The sequence below is a fragment of the Medicago truncatula genome, chromosome 3 (genome assembly GCF_003473485.1).
Source record: "Medicago truncatula cultivar Jemalong A17 chromosome 3, MtrunA17r5.0-ANR, whole genome shotgun sequence".
Taxonomy (NCBI): Eukaryota; Viridiplantae; Streptophyta; class Magnoliopsida; order Fabales; family Fabaceae; genus Medicago; species Medicago truncatula.
This window is the reverse complement of record NC_053044.1, coordinates 6,614,763-6,620,762: the sequence shown is the minus strand read 5'-3', so window position 1 is coordinate 6,620,762 and position 6,000 is coordinate 6,614,763. Positions and strand designations below refer to the sequence as shown.

The window sequence follows — 6,000 nt, the reverse complement described above, 5'->3', positions numbered from 1 at the left end:
ACTATTTCGGATTATATAATCCGAAACGTCCCCCACCCTACACAAATTACGAAGTTTCTCTCATTTTCACCCATTATTGAAGCATTTCGGGTTGTATACTTCAAAAAACTTCGATAGTTTTCAGATTATATAATCTAAAACAAGTCAATGTTTTGAACGGTGTTATGTAACTCATTGAACACATTTTTCAAAGGTTTTTACCAACTTTAATGACTGGTAAAACCCTTTTGAAACATGTTTTTTGGCTCAACATTAAGAGTCGTTATAATCTATGCACCCATTTTTCACAAATTTCCCCTATAAATACCCTTCCAACCTTCACCGTTTCTCACATCATCATCCCACACTTGCTCCCCCTCTTCCTTCTACAACAACGTTTTTCCATCGTTGGCCTTTCATAGAAAGAGGCTACTTTGAAAATTCAAGGATTGTATGAATGGTTAATGGGGATAATAAATAATTTTTTTTTTTTTTATAAACGGTGATTGAGATATACGTTAATCATGAGATATATGAAACTTTCATGATGAAAGTCATATAATTATCTTATGAAATACATATTCAAGTTAGCTTCAATCTAAAACACCAAAAAGCATCCTCAAAATAAAAACGAAATTGGACTTTGGAAAGGAGTAGATATTTTGTGTTTTATGTGTTGCTTATGCGATTTATGTTTTACTTCTAAGTTTTGAGTTTTTGGCTAATAAAATGTAGAGGGTGAAAATGAAAGCGCTGGGTTGGGGGTGTGAAAATAAAAAAAAGTGAAATGGCTGATGGGCTGAAGTCTGGTAAATATTTTGGCCCTCTACACGTTTAGTGCTATATATACCCCCTTTAAACCAAATATTGTTATATACGACCCCTACCATAAAAAAATTTCTCCCCTCTATGGGCATGGGCCTTAGGCCGCCGCACCCTCAACCTATGCCTAGGGCCGGCCCTGAGATCATGTTCTGGTATGAGGGTTCATCACCTCCCAGTCTGAGTCTTATATAGGAGACCACTCCGATGGTCACTCACGTCCTCTTTAGGACAACTGTCAAGGTAAATGACTACGGGCTAAAACCTACTTATCCACCATATATACCCTTGCTCAAGTCTTGGGTCAGATGTGACACTTCTTACCCCTGTACAACCACATAATCTCTTGAACCCTCTACTGACTTTGGACGTCGAAGCGCATGCAGGTACATCACCTTCCTCAAACAAGAAGGATTGGCGGCAGACGGACTAAAGCTCGATCCCTCTACACAATGAATCTCACCCAAACCTAATCACCAATCTCCTTAGATCCCAATGGATGTATACCAATAATAATCAACAAACCGTTAACAAAATATTTGTTTAAAAACCCTCTTTATGTATAAAGTGAAATTGGAACATCACCGATAGTTAACTACCGCACTTTTTATACTTTCTTTTTAAAGAACTACCGCACTTCTTAGTACTTTGTTTTAGGGGTGTACTAATCTTATTTAATAAAGTCTATATTTCGTGTATATATTTATGAAAAAATCTTTTGAATCTAATTACTTGTTTAGTTCAATTAACCTAAGGATTTTAAGATTAAATTCACGTTGGAACAAAGTATATTTGACACCCCGCAATTATTATTGATTTTGCAAAAGTCAAAATCTTCTAATAATGTCCAACAAGGAGAACAAGAGGGTTTCAACTTTCATATAATCATATGCTTTAATATTAAAGATTTTATAACTTCATAATCTTGAACATAATCAATTATAAGAAGAAGAAAACATTAAGATAAGATTGTTTCTTTTACAAGATGTGATTAATAATCTAGTTAGTGCTTCTTGGTAAAAAAAAAAATCTAGTTAGTGCATTCGAGGCAAAAAAAACTTAATAAAATCAGGTTTATACCCATTTATAAATGACAACACATTACAAAAAAAAAACTATCATGCTATTTTTATTTTTTAAAAAACCATTTTTCTTTTTTCTCTTTCATTTCCCTGTCATTGTTATCTATGTTTCAACTATGGGTGACAATCTAGTTGAGATGGAAAATGTACATACAAAGAAATAATTAAATGAAAATATTGAGAAATATTTCATTATAGTAAATAACCAAGAAAACTATTTTCACTTTACCTTCTAGTTTTATCCTACTTCATTACTTTTCCCTGTATTTAAAAATTTTACCTTTTCCCTTTGTTCTACCTCCTCAAATCCATTTCTTTATTAATCATTTTCCCTTCAATACCTTTCATGTGATTTTGTAGAAATTTTATTCATGTAATTTTCATCCAAAAGTACGATTTTATATAAATGCTCCCATTATTGGCTTGCAAATGATCCCATTATGGAATATTTCTGAATACTTTTTTAAGCAAAGATAAGAAACTGCAACCTTATTGTTGAGACTCTAAACTCCAATGAAAACACACCCACAAATAATTAAGGACATCTCATCACTCTCGTAATATTGATATAGCATACGAGCTAACTATTTTTTTCTCTTACTTTTAAACCAGACTTTCTTAATCCCTGTGAACATAACTCAGTTGACAGAGATCACATACATTGTTATATACAGAGTTCGAGATTTGAACTCCAAACACTCTACTTATTTACCTCGAACTCCTTACTTTTTAGATATTTCTTTTCATGTCAACATTTAAACCAGATTTGGGTCAAATATTTCAATATAACCCAACTCAAGTAACAATTGACTTGAGTGAGTCAACTCTAAATTCCCAAATTTTATTCTTCTTCTCCGTTTTCATCATTCTTCACCATCGTCATTATTTCTTAAACCTGAGTTGTCATCTTCTTCGCTCTTCATATCCATTCTTCACATAGATCCAACAATACCAACCCCAACATAATATTATCTTCTAAGGAACCATCCTTTTATTCAAATTATTTTTGCCTATTAATCTTTTTAAATAAACACTTCCAAATTGGGGCATTCTCTTTTATTCCAAAGAAGAAACATTTCCAAATGAGTAAGCTTATTTTAGTAATTGATTGTAACTGGAAAGTTCAAGAGGTATATTACTTGTTAGATGCTGCCTAAATTTTTTATGAATCCCAATCGAAAACAAAATTTCCAGTCTTGCTGAAATTTGGAAATTTAGTCAGCAGACAAAGATAAATACTAAATAAATAGTAGTTCAATTTGCCTAAAGTTCTAATTTTAGTCTACAACATTATATGAAGTCTTCATTTTAAGTCTTCTAAATATACACATAAAAAAGCACCATATCTTTTTGTTTCACTTGTTTATAGTAGTTCACATCATCTTTAATTTAACAGATTACGATTATAGCTAAGTTGTATCATATTCGGTTTTTTCAAGTTGAACAATGCAGAGAATGACAACTTTTCTTTCAAAACTTCAGGCATGAGGAAGTCCTTTTAAAACCCTAGGCTATGGAGGTTTAAAAATAGTTTTCAACCATTAATAGACGCGCTTCGAATTAAAACTTTACTAGCTACGTCATTGCCACAAGCGCAAAGATAAAAAATGCAATTTCAACCATTGATATTTGATTACCAAATCCTCCTAATAATGTGTATAGCGAAATTGGAATGTAACCTTCAAAACATATAAATATCTCTTTTTTTAAATGAAAATAGATATTTTAATGAATCAATGGAAAATATTTTGCTGGCCAACCTTCAAAGGAAAAAAGAAAGCCATTTTTGTTAACAAATCAAACATTAAAAAAAATAGTCCTACGTACGTCACCTTTTAAAAATTGTTTTGACTGAGAATAATCTCCATGAAAATATATTATCTCATTTTAATGATTATAGTAAATAAATTTATATTGAAAATATCTTTTATAAAACCTATATAAAGAAAGCGATTTTTTTTTTTTTGACAAGATAAAGAAAACAATTATGTTGATTAGAAATTTTTTTTTTTTCTAGTAGCCTAGTGGCTAGAGCTCACATATTTTTAATGTGGAGAAATGGGTCGTCCGGGGTTCGAACTCCGGCCCCTGCATATAATATGCAATATCCCTACCAACTGAACTAAGCTCACAGAGATATGTTGATTATATTTTTAAGGCAAAATTACACAATTAGTCTCTTAACTTTATTTTAGGTAACACTTTCGTCCTTTATTTTTTTTTTTGTCACGATTTAGTCCTCTATGTTATAAAATATACAAGTCTAGAAAATCAAATTTCTTTGAAAAAAATCTCATAAAAAATGATAAGATATTGTCATTTTATAACATAAAGGACTAAATCGTGACAAAAAAAAGATAAAGGATGAAAGTGTTATCTAATATAAAGTTAAGGGACTAATTGTGTAATTTTGCCTATTTTTAATATTAAACTTTGTTGATGAGCTTTTAAGAAATTTCAGCCATAGTTTTAAAACTCGGCTCGGTCATCGACTCGGCGGGGGTACTGGGTCAATGGGTCAATGGTCGAACCACTGAGTCATTGGTCGAACCGCATAACTGAATCAGAACCACTCGGATGACTCGGTTAGATAACTCGGTCCTTAGATTAAATTTATATAGTTATTTAACCGGATTAACTCGGATTGAATCGGTGACTCGGTCACTTTAGAAACTAAAATAATAATGAGTGTTGTAATTTAAAAAAGGTTTACATTTAAGGACAAAAATAAAATCAAACGGGTGTTTAAATATATGGACGAAGAGAGTAATACATATTCAAATAAATATAGTAAAATAAAAAATTCTTTCAAAAAAAATATTGTAAAAAAAAAAAGTTTATTAAAATATTTGAGATGTCGGACAATAATATTTAAATGATAAGAGTGTGCTTGGTTACTTAAAAAAAATAGAGTGTACTTCGTTCCCCTAAAAAAAATTGTTCAGTTATTATATATAAATAATAAGAAGTAATTTTAAAACAAAAGAGGTTCATGTTACAGTCGATAAGTGATTGCCTTGAAAGCTGGGGGGTGTGGGTTCAACACCCAGCGTTGCCATTTTTATCGCCCTTTGCCCAGGTGTGATTCCTAATTGGTTATTCTTACCTTTCAAAAGCCTCCGAATTTTTCTTAAAATAAATTATAAATTATATGAAAAACAACAACATAGATGATGTATGTTGGTAGGAACAATGCATAATATATGCAAGGTTCGGGGTTCAAACCTCGACCACCACAAAAAAAATGATGATATGGATAATTATTGAGTAAAATTTTCGTAAAATAAATTATGATAGACACAACAACATAGATTACTATTAATAATTTCTTTTGATTTTGCATATAGTAGTATAGTATAGTATACTAGACTAGATGATACATGTTTCGGGCATGCCATCTTATGTTGTCTTCTGCACCTGAGCCCCGGGTTGGACCCAAACCCAATTAGATTGGACATTGGACCAGCAACACCCAGCGTTGCCATTTTTTGGCTTAATTAATTCAATTAAGTTCTGCTTTACTTCAAACCGGTCCGGTTTGTCAAACCCGTCGGTTCACCGGTTTTTTCCGAATTTGACCGAGTCACGCCGGTTCAATCCGGTTTAATTACATGACCGATCCGTTTATCAACTCGAACCGGTCACCCCACCGGTTCTTGGTCGGACCAGTTCAACCGGCCGGTCCGGTCCGATTTTCAAAACTATGATTTCAGCATCGTCCTTTGCCCAGGTGTGATTCCTAATTGGTTATTCTTACCTTTCAAAAGCCTCCGAATTTTTCTTAAAATAAATTATAAATTATATGAAAAACAACAACATAGATGATATATGTTGGTAGGAACAATGCATAATATATGCAAGGTTCAGGGTTTAAACCAAGACCACCACAAAAAAAAAATGATGATATGGATAATTATTGAGTAAAATTTTCGTAAAATAAATTATGATGGACACAACAACATAGATTACTATTAATAATTTCTTTTGATTTTGCATATAGTATAGTATACTAGACTAGATGATACATGTTTCGGACTGGTCCAATGTCCAATCTAATTGGGTTTGGGTCCAACCCGGGGCTCAGGTGCAGAAGACAACATAAGATGGCATGCCCTAG

At 32.2% G+C, this 6,000-nt stretch overlaps 1 non-coding gene across 1 annotated transcript; it reads right to left on the bottom strand.

The window, feature by feature from the left end:
- Positions 1 to 3,338: 3,338 nt before the first annotated feature.
- Positions 3,339 to 3,485, bottom strand: LOC120579823 (U4 spliceosomal RNA). The gene has a single exon (XR_005645566.1). It is a non-coding gene; the product is annotated as a U4 spliceosomal RNA (small nuclear RNA).
- Positions 3,486 to 6,000: the final 2,515 nt, after the last annotated feature.